Source organism: Varroa jacobsoni, unplaced genomic scaffold (genome assembly GCF_002532875.2).
Source record: "Varroa jacobsoni isolate VJ856 unplaced genomic scaffold, vjacob_1.0 scaffold_1363, whole genome shotgun sequence".
Classification (NCBI taxonomy): Eukaryota; Metazoa; Arthropoda; class Arachnida; order Mesostigmata; family Varroidae; genus Varroa; species Varroa jacobsoni.
In genome coordinates this window covers 1-14,150 of record NW_019214265.1, presented here as the reverse complement: position 1 = coordinate 14,150, position 14,150 = coordinate 1, and the positions used below count along the sequence as shown (strand labels likewise).

Below are 14,150 nucleotides of genomic sequence, written 5' to 3'. Positions count from 1 at the left end.
ATAATGCAGGACAAACCGCAAGTTTTAAATTCATTTACGTTGCCCGCCCATGTTGTGGGTGCCAGTAGCGGGTCTGTGCACCTTGACTGGGTTCTATGCTACACTGCTAACAAAAGGCATTGCTGGACCGCGGGTATAGATCAGTTTCTGTATGACCCACATCTTTTGACACGCAAGACATTCGTATTCATTTCATTATAAGTAAGACACCCTGGCTTACTCCTTTTCTGAGATCCTAATCTCTTTGCAAAGACGTGCATAGCTCTCGTTGTTATGCAACTTTAAAGGACAGTGCCTGACTTTTCGACGACTCTAAATACCATCAATTTATTTATTCAATGACACAGTGCCTAACAGAAATACTACTACATATATCCACACTGGAAATCAGCGTATATGTGGGTACTCGATATTTATATTTCATCCAGTGTAATCTCAGTACGCTGTAATGCTGAAACGCTTTATGACCTGCACTATGCTAAGCTACTGAAAGCGTTCATTTCTAAATGCTCAAGATCGCCTTTAAACGTAAACAAGGTTCGTGACAATTATAGACGTCCGCGTATCAAAGCAAGGTTCGCGCGGGGCAGAGTATTTTCCTATGTAGTAAATGATATGCCATATAGATATAATAATATACCATTGAATATCTAATTATTGTATTGGTTAGGGTACCGGGCGCAATAGACGGTATAGCTTTTAGCATTTATGAAGAGAAGGTATTTGGGGTTGTACGATATTTTTGCTACTTGTCAGCGCGTATGCGATTCTAAACCGGACGATGAAGTAAGCCGGCGACGAGCGTGTAGTCTTGCAAGTATTTTTCATGCATGCTTCCGCAGTCGATTTGCTCCTGACGGCTTCATGTGGTCTTAACGCAGTCTAGGTTATGCACCACCGGACGAATGATTGACTTTGGCTTGTTCATGGTTTATCAGAGAATTCTACGCTTGCCTTACTCCTCTTTTTTTAAATGAACAAGTAGGTAAACAGACACTGCTTCATTTTAGCAAATCTAACCTTCTATTATAATAAGAGAGGTGGCAAGAAAATGTAGTATTCTGTCGCCAGAATATAGGACATAAATATAACTCAAACAACACATGGGTAAGAACAGAAGACCTTGTGCAGCAGAATCATGCACTACCATTGTCTGGCTCATTGTGTCCTAATAAACCAGCGAAAGAAATAGGTTAACCTTAACTATACATATAAACAAAAAAACATTAAGAGCAAAAAAGAAGGAAACAACTATTGCTTGAGCTGTCGCAAACACTATTGATAAATTATGTAATAACTTTGTGGTAGAAACATGTCGGCCTAGGCTATCTTTTCATGAATTCAGTAGCCTTTTCAGCTCTCAGAAGAATAACTTACTTTTCTCTCATGCAATATATTAATGCCCGTCAAGGATCTCAAACAGAAACTAAGTTACCGGAAAAATGCCGTGTCTAGAAGATATTGAAGACGCTGCTAATATATATCTAGAATTTTTCCAGCCAAAAACTAGCGTTTTTCTAAAAGCCACCTGTAAATAATAACCGACGAGATATCAGCACAATTGCATATTCAATTTGAAAAATCCATGGCTTTCGTCCTACTAGCGAATGCAGGGATGATATTAGGATGTTCAGAGACGAACTTCGTTAATGTATAATGGTTTCAGTTTGTACCGTGACATTTGGTTATATTCGTCACAGTCTTCAACGTTTCTGTTTTTCCTCTAACGTATCACCTGCTGGCAAACAGCCCAACTTGAAAACAGCAACAGAAAACATTGAGTTACTCCGCTTTGTCGTTCGACTATTGCGGCCAATGTACAGCCTTGCCTTAAGTGTTTCGGTTTTCATCGGCGTTCCCTAGGGCAGAAATCCGCTTCACGCCGCTCTCTGCGACGCTTCCTAAACCACCGAGAGGCGATGTTAAATTTCACCGAAATTGGAGAAGACTCTGTCGTATCTAGTACTTGTTCAGAAGAAAAGATTAAAACGATGGCTTAGTCCAAGCTTCCCTGTTACGTCTCGCCGTTGTGTTTGTTTGTGCAAGTTGGTTCGCCATTACCATAGAGACGTGTCTAGCGCGCCTCCCGTCCCCTCGATAAATCTAGAACTAGTTCGGTAGATTAAAAAAGCTCTATCAACCGGCCGTTAATATTTTGCAATTACGAATGCGCAGCTAACAGATTGGCCCGTGAAGTTGAAGAGACCTGCATTTGATCCCATTTGCTTACTTGATATTAACATTTAAAGATATTTTTTTTTTAACTTCAATTTCCAGATAATCTGACAGCAAATGAAGAATAGTTTAAAATGTATGCTACGTAGATTTGCTCATGTACAGTGTTTTGATATATGTATTTGAATTTTTCGTTGCATATAGGACACAAGCGTAGAAGAACCTCAAGTAGACGAGAGCGGGCTCGCGTACGGTTGATTCATAATTCACAGAAAGCAGCTATAAATAGGGCCGAGTCATAAATAGCGAAGTGCGCACCCCACTACGTACACTTAACGACACCAGCGCAAAAAAGTTTGCCGGCAAACCAATATTCTAGTCTCGTTAATGTACACAAGAGTGTCTAATGAATTTTAGTTCTAAGTTCAGACAGAAACCTTCTGTAGCATTGCTAACATGCGTTTAAAACGAATCTGTAGTACTTATCCTTTAAGATACCTAGATCTATCGATGGACCTCATAACGCGATACTATCTATTGACTATATCGCATATTCACTACACCATTATATGTTTAATATCTAAAATTTCATGATTCCTAAGCTAATTGAGCAAACTCGTGCTTTAGGTTAGGTTAGGAATCGTTTTCTCACTACGACATTGTTTTATAGGCATAAAAATATCGATTGAAGAAGCTGCAGGCGTTTTCGAAATCGTTCTATATAGATTAATCGGCAAGATATTCCACAATACCAATGAGATAGCTCGCTATCAATACGAAAAAAAGGCTTAAGCTTTCCTATGCTGACGATGCATATAGATGAGAAAATAGGTGCCCTTCGATTATCTTGAAAAATGTTTCGTTCAGCGCGAGAACGGTCTTAATTTTAGGGAAAAAATCATTGGAGTATATGGAAATGCATGAAGTTCACGAACATTTTTTATTATGGAAAATTTGAAAAAAAAGCGCCGCAAACTCGAAGATATTGGTGTGCATCATCAGCGTAGTCAAGTAAACCAACGACCACCCAGATTAGGTACACATATTTTCTTCGTCTGAGCGTATAGGTAACTGACCTGTTTTATAAAATGCTCTAGATTATTAGTGAATAGACTACAAAAAATCCCTTCTAAAAACAAATTTTATCTTGATTACGTAGTTAACCTACCTTTTAAACGCCTTGTTGATAGGTAGTAGCTTTATGTTTCCATACATAAATCGTTTGTGGGGCTTCTTATTAATATCTGGCCGACAGTTGTCTTACCGACAGGTGAGACGCAGTGTTTAATGGAAGGTTTGGACCATAGAATACCGCTTCCACCGCTGGAGGAAAAACGTACGTCTGATCACCTCGACGGTGAACAGCCGATAGCCGGCCCTCTGAGAAGATACGGATCGAGCCAATTCCTAGTCAATACTGTCATTTGGCATTACGGAGTAATCAGTATTAGCAGATAGTTTGGATGAAGCAATTTTGCCCAGGAGGCAACGATTCATTGATTCTGTTCACTGATATTTAATAAAGGAAAACTCTTATTAACTCGTGGTTGATAAGCACTGCATAATTTGACGCATATTGTTGCGCTTATGTGTAATACGTTATGTACAAAATAGGCCCTATCGATCAAATTCATATCATATGGCATTATAATTTTTGTTCAACACATCGTGTCATGAAACAAAAGACTTCAAAATGCCCTGTTTCTCAAACGAGACTGATGCATATTGCATATAAATGGAGCTATGCAAAATTCTCTAGCATATAACTGCCAGTTGGGGGTAAATAGGGTTTGTGGGCAATAAATCTTGCCTTTAATAACCACACGCTAACTATGAGAAGGCGAAAGTCGAGTGTTGAACAATTTGGAAATTACCACCTAAGCTACTCCCTATAAACGTGTGAAATTATTATTGTGACTTTAGATCCTAGCTAACCTTCGGATGATGAAAGTAAGTGAGGCATAATAGAGTGACAACAACTTCATCAAGAATCCGATTTTTTATTATTTCCGAATTTGTCACATTGCCTAAATAAATTTTCAGGAAAAAGGCTGTGCGATCACAACATCATCAGACCTCGTTCAAAATGCACATAATGATAATGACAATGTAAATTATGCATGTGAATATATAGCTAATGTACTATAGTAGTGATTAAGAATTGCCTGAAGGCTGTCTAATCATATTGAACGAAGTAGATTTAGATAGAGAACTGTGCATTTTGGTAGCGTTCAATGGTAGCTTATTTCGGCCGTACAGACGTACAGCGCGCTCATGCTGGATTAGGATACCCGCATGTTGGGCGGTTTTACGTGTAGGAGAGATTTCCATTAAAAAATACATGGATCAAAAATGGCTGAAGTTCAATCATTAGTAAGACTGAGTGGGTCTTCTATTGATCCTGACAAGCAGGGGCGGTCAAAACCACACTTGCAGAGGTGCATTGATTCAATTAACCTTCAGCATCGCCGAGGAACAATCGGTAACCGCAGGGTGGAAAAATATGTGCGGATTGAATCGATGAAATTAGTCTGACCGCAAAAATGGCATACGTTTATTTCTACGTGAGCAGATATTTCTTGTCTGCATGGTGGGAAATTAGATCATAGGCTGGTCTCTGTCGAATGGCCTTTCTATTACTGTTATCTCCCAAAGAGGAGACTTAGCTATATCGATACTTCGACGGTGAAAGGCCTATTCCATACCAATAAAAAACAACTCTGTTGATGTTGATACGATCAGCGTACCGGAGAGATGGAATCTTTACCATCAGTTTTGACCGGGTTTCAATAACCCAATTAGTCTCAAATGAGCAGCGTTATGGTTTGTGGGCGTACTGCTTACAAACTTGCGTATATCAGACATTTATAGCATAAAATTTTTCAGTCAAGTAAATAGTTGCAAAGAACACGTCTTTGGTAACATTTACATTCACAGTCGAAAATATGGAAAATTATATAATGAAGTGTTTAGAAAATCGATGCATCATAGAGTCACTCTCTATGTATCGTTTGTTAAGGTGCAGCCTTTATGTCTCCAGAACAAGCAAAATAGTACTACCTATAAAATCAATCACCCGCGCGATTGTTTGCACTCGTTTAGTATCTAACGCGAAAGTCAAATGCATTAGGTATACTTGACAAAAATATTAATGATACCACCATACGATGATTTTACCACTTCTACCGAGTCAAGTTCTGATTTCCGTGTCTGGCCATTACGTCAATATGATTTACGAAAACGTATGTTTTCGTAAGTATAATAAATAAGTAATATTGACCGTTGACTTCATGCAAACTTCTGAAGCGACTGTAAAAATTATTGTCTTGTAATAGCGAGGCATAGCTGTCCGAGCGTGACAGGCACCCCTTGTAACTTTATTGCTGGGTAATATATACGGCGAAAAATTCTACTACCGATGATATATGGCGTAACACTTACTTCTGCATTGAAATACGGTAATAACCAATACCTGTGAGCTCTAGTGAATCCTGTCCTCCTCTCCTAATAAGGACACCTTCTTAAAGGATTATCATTTTCTTCAAAAGCACATCGGATGTTCTTTAGGAATCGCACTTCCGCCAATTCGAAAAATCAAATCCGCAGCAAGTTGCTCTTATTATTTCGTATTATTAGTTAGATTGCTGTTTACCTCTATAATTAACTGTCCTAGTGTACCACGATCTTGATTCTGCTAGTAGTTAGAGCTCTCTTCTAACTTAATTCATACGTTGGATTTGGGACGTTATCGATCCGCTGTGGAATGAAGATTCACTCTGTTGGAAAACGCCAACTTCGAGCTCAGTCAGACGATTACATGCTGTCACGCCCTTCTCGAGGAGCGTGTCCTGCTTCTATTGGCTTGACTATAAGCCGAACAGATCAAATCGTTTTAGGCATTGTTTTTTTTGCATGGTTATGTTTGCACTACATAGAAAGACATTATGAGACTCGATTCATTTCGCCTATCTAGCCTTACTGTGTTGTTTAAATTTCAAGTAAAAACTGCATCACATTCCTGTCGAAAGTTCCTTTAATTTGGCACATTAAAACCGTAACAAATGTTGCATTATTATATTTTTTAGTATTACTACTATGGAAAGATTAGCTTTTCGCTCGTGGAATCATTCTATTCATATTTTGCTTCCGCTGTAACTTAAGTAAGCAGTCCGCCGTAAAATTCCGTTATCAGATAAAACGATGTAATAGATTTCTGATTGCTACAATACCTAAGCAAAGAGCCATTGGTGCAGACCAGACGAAAATGCTTCACTTTAGTTTTATCATTTTTCTAGACAAAAATGTTTTCCACTTATATTCTGGAGAAAAAATTAGTTTGGTTGATCCTTTTGGTGGACTTTTACCGCGGTACTGCTTTACGAATGAGGCAAAACAACTTGGGTTTACCCAAACACCGTACGTATACTATATATTTCATATTATAAAGTTTGGGTCATCTAAAGCTTCCAGGCTGCATTAGGTAATTAAAAATTTTGCTAATTGAGTATGAATTAAGCTAGGTATACTTCAATAGTTTTTTGTGGGTAAAAGATCTAATTTAGTATAATTTCCGAGTGTGAGAAAAAATTTAGCAAAAAATAAAAGACTCCCGTGCTTAACTAAGACAGTGCCTGATTTAATCTAGAACATAGTACAAAGCTTGTTTAGTCGACTAGCCACTAGGTATTAGTCTTACTAGATTCAAATAAGTAGGATGCAAATTTTAGGTCGGATGCAATCGTAGGTTTAACAATAAGCAGTATATATGAAACAAGAACTGTTTTGGAAACTTGAGGCCTTGACACGCTTTAAACAGCCTAACCCTAACGTTTTATGAAACGTTGAACGAACTATCATTATGCCGTTGGATCCGCCTCTCTCATCTGGCAGATTTTTGAACGAAATCTTAGCTTTGATAAGAATATTTTATAAGTCATTCGGTCGTCATAGTTATCGTGCGATGTTACTAGAGTAACTATAGATACCCTACTGTTGTTATTGGCCTGAGATATATGGCCTGAGAAAAATACACGAATATCTTATGTTTCAGGAAAAATGGAATATGCCGTTTCGTAGCGACGATGGCCGCCCAATGTGACAAAAACCTATCAATTTAGGAGTATCAAGTGACATTTGTACCTGCTGCTAGGTTCTCAATAATGGGGACCTTACAACTAAGCTTGACCAGCCTAATCAGCCAATAAATAATATATAATCTGTTAAAACTAGACACGCAACGTACCATGAGCCTATTGCAAAAAGTTGAGGTTAGGAAACTTCAATCATAGACATAAATATGATAGCGCAATGTGTATTGGGTGAGAGCCGTCTGAGTTAAATTCCGAATGGAATTACTTCATCCAATTTGTTAACATTCTTGTACTTCCTCATGTTAGCAATAACGGTTCTGCTGTATGCCGTACCCGAGTAATAGAGCTGGCAGTACTTTGCTCGAAACGATTAATGGCTCAAGACATTTCAATAGATTATTTGTTTTCATTTTGAGCATTTGTAGAACATTCCTAATCAACACAAAATAGGCGCCTTACATTTGCATTTGGTTGCCTTACAAATGCCTAGGCTTTGTGCCAGATATGAACGCCAGATAGGCAGCCATTAATGCCTGGACTGTTGCCCTTTGAATGTTTGCTTTTACAGACAACTAAGATAGGTGAGCGCACGAGAAACATCGCTTGCACAGCGGCTTGTCGTAGTTTCTCGAAGGTCACTAAAGGACACGCTTCATCTTCATATTCAGGCTCTATTAGACCAATGTAACGAGCTCATTTGCTTACGGAGTGTATGAAATACGTGCACCGATTAATATATCTACGATGATACAATTATAGTTACCGGAATATGGGATGTTGGACCGCTGCATCTGCAAGCTCTGACCGTGTTGCAGGCGGGGTCAAGGTACCGACTGGCAAGAACCGTCCCTCCGCAACTAGGCGCACTGCTTCTGCATAATTGTAGACGTCCGGTTATTCTTAAAAGCACTTCTATAGAAGTGCTTTTAAGAATAACCGTATTCTATAGAATACTGTTATATCTAATATGATACTTATGTGCAATCTGTATGTTGAAACTAATAGCGCTAATCATCGATCAATGATAACGAACACAAGGAATTTCAACAAGGCTTAGCACATTTTCAAATATGTCAATTTCCAGCTTCGAAAAAAATTCAGTGATGATCAAACGTTTCAGCTCGTGCTTATCCTCAGCAATCAGCATTCTCTGTTGTCTACTTTTGAAATCATCATATATCTTCATCCAATTATGGGTGCTTACTATTTGAATTACTTAATTTTAAGACGCGCTACTTTGCTACTTTTGCCTTTGCGTACCCGAAAAGATGAAATATTGTCTGAACATAGTATACCTTGCTGAGTGGACGGATTACTTACTACATTTATATATTACCGATTACGTAGTTACATTTCAACTTCCCACACGTACAATAACGTTTATCCACATCTTCTCTTTGTCTCTGTCTAATGTTATTAACTATGCACCTTTTTTATATCAGTAAGACACAGAGGCATAATATCTATCTGCAACGCTATCTATCACCTATAAATGCTGCTGCTACTACGACCTATCTATTTTTTGTTATATATATATATATTAGCGGTAAAATTCACTTTGCGATATATTATATAACCTATTATCGCAAAATGAATTTTACCGTTAATTAACTCACTAGCGAGACTAACACCAGATATGGGCATGTTGCCTTCCATTTGGCTACAAGGACAAATCCGGTAAACTGTGAAGTATCTAACAGCAGAAGGTTATTCAAGCTTACAATATCGTATCTCAGAGGCTGAAAGCCTTACCTGAAGTTAGATAAAGCACAGTTTAAAACTGAAGGATTAGGCAAGAGGTACACCTCAGGGGGTGGTGTTTTCCTCGGTCTGGTTCGTCATATCCATCGCAGATGTGGACAAAATGATCTTTCGAAACTTAACGCTTTCAGCTAAACTAGCGGGGAGAATAACTGACTCAATTGCTACTCTTCAAAGGCAGGACCATTTATGTTGACACTTGGTAAGCGGGAAATTGCGGCTTGAATTTGTGCTAGTTAATTAAAGAGTCAGTCCTGTTATTTCAATGCAACAGCTAGATCGGAAGAAGGTGCTTAATCGTTTACCTCATCTGAGAAATCTGTCGAGACATAAATGTGAGTAAAAAATCATAAATAAGCGTGTAAGTGAACAAAGACAAATGCAAGAACGTTTATTTGAAACGAATATTAATTAGGAGTTGAATGAAGTAATGGGATCGTCACATAAGCGTAGTGGAAAGTATCGCTGTGGTCGTCGATAGTCCGAGGGATTTATTTTTGCGTATTTATATTCAATCCATTATATTCAAAATCTCTACAAAAGCACACGTTTGGATTGTCCAACAAGGAATTGGTGGTTTTACATAGCACATCTGTGACTGGGTACGAAATGGTAGATTATTATTTCTAGGTTTTTCTACATTGTGTCTTATACACACAACAGTTATACTATCGTTAAGGGTACGGTGCACTATAGCGGTTATTACCCGAAACGTAATACATATGTGAGGGTAGGGCAAAAGCAGTGTTACATTTAAGTGATTTCCACATGTTTTTATATATCATTCACATACAAATGAAAACTATAAACAATCATATATTTAACGGCTGGGCAAGGCGTATGCCGACAACTAAGAACAAAGGGCTTAACTTATGAAAATTTTTAACGCTGTAAGCGTTAGCATTGTCATCTACTCATGGAAATAATAATATAGATAACGTTCCGGCGTTCCAACATACCGTAATGATTAGAAGTATGCCAAACAATGTCGTTTAAGGTAGCGGTATAACAGCTCGACGCTGGTAAAGTTATCTTATTTTTCAACTATCGTAATTTTACGCTTCTTTAAAGCCGTAGGATCGTAGGATTTTTTTGCACTTATTAAGTTTACTATTGACTTAGCGTTTGCCTCAGCTGTTAAACTCTGTTTGCTAAATGAAACCTATTTTTTCAAAAGTGCATCCTATTTCTTCTGATTTGTCTTAAACCAATGTATATTTGCGTGTCCTTTGCATAATAGGTAATCGTTTCTTGATAGTGTACCGTCCTGAATGAGTCCTTCAATTCGTGAACGTTCTAGGGCTGTTTAGATTAGAATACAACTGCGTTGAGTTTGAGGACGTTACTTTCAGGTCCTCAAAAAGGTGGAATTTTTCGAGCTATCGTAAACTTTATAGGGTGAATGTTTTTTTTTCATTTTTTGTTTAGTATTAGCTCTAGCCCGTATAACGCGGTCATTCCCGAACTTACATAGCCTAAAACTTATAGGCTATAGGCTTATATAGCCTAAAAGATGCTAAAGAATGTTATTTCAGAAAGAATGTTATTAAAGAACGATCAGACTCTCAAAGTAACTAAAAGATCAACTGGCACGCTACTATCGTTAAAGAATTACTGAAAAAAAAATTTTCCAATTACTTCAAAACTAAACATTTATGCAGAGATCTTCAGCGCAAAATACTTCCATTGCCATCGTAAGAAGCTGATGACATTTTCGAAATCTCTGTCGCTCATGGACTAGTTGTCTGTTTTAATATGAAAGCATCTCCTAGAGTTGTCTCTATTTAGCCATAATAGTAGAGGACAAAAATACGATTCATTCACTTGAAGTGACAGTATCCATTCAATCTAAAGCTCGCATAACGTATAAATGCTAAATATATAAATAAAAATAAATATAAAATTTTACTTATGTTTTCTTAAGAGGAAGAAGAACGCAGGTTCAACGTAACATTTTGTAGTTTTGGCATAATGAGTAAATTATAATGATTACATTAAGACCAGGCCAAATCTCGCTAAAGATTTCTTTTTTCATTCACCATCATTTTCGCCAAGGGACCAGTGCCCCGTTTCTGTTTTTAGGAGTACAGAGAAATGCCAGCTAGGTCGAATGCCTTTATTAAGCTGAAAGCACGATAACTTTAAAGTTGCGTTATAGTACCGATCTCGTGTACCTTCATTGTGCTTTTCGCTGTAGAGAGGACTCCGAGAGAAAAAGGCTTTGCTTCCAGCACGGCCATATATAATGAGCCTAAAAATATAGGAAAATAGAGAGAATGACGAGCAGAAATCTTGGCTAGCTTGTAATAGATCTTCAGGGGTCACCTGGCAGCTATTACCTCTCGAAAACTTTACTAGCTAGACAGATCGTGAAGACTGTGCCATCGTCTTTCCGGATAAAAGGTAGGGGAAAACCAGTGATTAGCAAGAATTTACGAAATGTAACATTATAGCTTTCTACTCTGCAGGGAGAAACGCTGGGACGGGCTAGCTACTTACGCCACGTAGCAAAGTTATCGATGGTTTATTATTACTAACATTAGTGCATCGAAATGTTTGCAGATATACAATCTGACGTGAACATACACTTACATGTCCCAAACAATCGGCCTTCTAATACACTAAATACCTAACTCACCCTGCGCAATTCCACGTCTGCGATGTATTCTTCTGTATCGATAGTGTCTACTGTTTTTTTATAAATCTAAATCATAACGCTCAACTTGAAAGTTAAGTCAGATAGTTAGCCTTCGTAGAGTTCCTGAAAGGTGGATATGTGCAAGATACGAGTACTGCTAACAATGCAAGCCTGTCGCATGCAGGCATTGTTAGCAGTACTTTCATGTCATGGAATGACACGGGCTGTCACAAACACGTAGGCAGAGGTGTCATCTACCACTATCTACTCGTATATAATTGCTTTCTTAGGTCGGTAGCGTCAGGCAGTTTGATCCTCTGATAGTCCTCAAATAGACGTGGCTTCCATTAATAGAGGCGACGGCTTAGCACAAGATGAAGGCCAGCTTACATGGAACACTTTACTAAACGCTGTGAGTTAGACAGGTCGTTTGTTCAGCGCTTGGTAAATTCATGGACAATTGGTGAAGATGTTATGCAAAAAAGCTTTAAGTGAAAGTACAGTACGTGATTAAAGCACCAAGCATTTAAAAACGGAAATCTAAATGTCGAAGGCGAAAGGCCAAGAAGATGACCAGATCTCAGGAACCGAATTGCAACAGCGCCCTGCTGCAATTGAGGAGCCTTTTCACGAAAACCCAGCTAAGAGCCTAAGGGTTTTATCAGTCAAAACTGGCATCTTTTTCGTGTCACAGAATTACAACCAACATGGAGAAACCGGATAAAAAATAGGTCTTCTGTTTAAATTTACTTTAGGCCAGTTGGAAATTATTACACATGTGATCCGCGGGACTTTAATTAACAATAAAGCGTAGGCTTGGAAGTAGGTTGATGGTAGTACTTTCAATGAACATTACGGGCACTTGCTACTACGGGATACTCCGTAGACCCGAAAGTTAATAAAGCCCGTTACCTCAATCTCCTCAGTATATTCATAGGCTTTTGATACGGCAACCGAAAGCACGCAGCTTGGTTACTTGATGAGCACGCCAGATTTCATTGCTATGTTTCAATTGCTTCCTGTATAGAGCAAAGGAATACATATTGGCTTCAACCCACCTATTCATAAGTCTGTATGAGAACGTGTAGAACTTCCTCGCCCTAAAAAGGGCAACTGGTGAGCAAGCATATCCCATTATTGATTTCTTTCGGGAAGCCATAACTAGAAAGATTACATATGGGAACACAAATGAGAAGTGTATGGCTGTCTGGAAACACCTAGAGCACTGACATATGTGTGTAAAAAATAAAATCTAGTACATATTAATTTCTATCCATTCTAGACTACCTGATTCAAAAGTTACTTAATTTCAAAGTCCGCTGGAGTGGCTTGTAGCACTCATTTATATATAGTACGCATGTACTTTTTTTAGGCGATATATACGGCACCCGTTCTATATGAAGAAATAAACTACTTAGAGAATTCATTAAACCGAGCATTTAATAAAACACAGTGTAAATAGGAGGACATATAGTTAGATGAACTAACGTTTCTTGGCACGGAATAAAGGTGTCGAAATCTCTAATTCTTGGGCTCGTTTCTAGCTGCTCAAGCTAGCTTCGGCAAATTCACTAACAGATCATTTTAGTCCTACGATTGCTGGACTGCAGTGAATAAACGACAGAAAATATTAAGTTCTCAGGCGAGCTAGATACAGATCATTGAGATCTTAATACGGGGGATAGGCTGCCGTCAAATCAAAGATGTGGGCCTGCATGATAGATACAGCATGCACGTTTAGTCCAATGGCAATTATAGTCCCAAATATGAAAGCCCAGCGTCTGTACTGCTTGTGAGAGCACAAATGACTCAGCATGACGCAAGACTAGCTAGGTTTCGGGCTTAATTTTAAAATTTAATTTTTTGGTATCTCTCCTTTCTTCGTTCGGTGCCTTAGATAAAGCCAGCGCTATTGGCATATTCTGAGTAAACTTACAATCCTACGTAGTACGTATGGAGAGACTGAATGCGCATCCGTTTCTTTGAATTACCTTCAAGTATAAGGCTAGTAACAATGCTTACAGTCAGTTATAATGTGCAAATAATGCTCTATTAATTCAATACGGTTTATTCTAGAAAAATCTACCTACTTTATGCATACTTAATTATTAGTATTTCCTTAATGTTTTTTTTACGGAATGGAGGTACAGACATTTTTGACTTTAACTAATATGTGAAACTCCTTTAGAGCAAGCTGGTATAGATAATAGGATATTAGTCTGCAGCTAGGGGACATGCCTATGTTCGTTCCAACACAAATCGCATATTTTATTGCATACATCACAAAAGGGATGATTAGCGTCACCTATGAGAGAAGTTCAAACACACGCCGCTTTCTAAGAGATACTCATGAATTCTACTTGAAAACAAGCAGTGTTCATAGGCTGAGGTAATAAAGTTTTCGATTAAGTATCAGCCCAACCTATTCACAGTACCAGCATGTACGAACGTCTAGCATCATTCAGCTGTCTATATCTTTTAGCTAT

General features: G+C 38.2%; 1 long non-coding RNA gene across 2 annotated transcripts in view; it reads left to right on the top strand.

The window, feature by feature from the left end:
- The window catches only part of LOC111269190 (uncharacterized), a 37,345-nt gene extending 26,450 nt beyond the window's left edge, over positions 1-10,895 (top strand). The window contains exon 3 of one of the 2 annotated variants that reach the window (XR_015314508.1): positions 7,834-10,895. This is a non-coding gene — a long non-coding RNA (uncharacterized LOC111269190). Of the gene's footprint in view, positions 1-7,225; positions 7,358-7,833 lie in introns of those variants that run through there. The other variant, XR_015314505.1, reaches the window with a different exon arrangement.
- Positions 10,896-14,150: the final 3,255 nt, after the last annotated feature.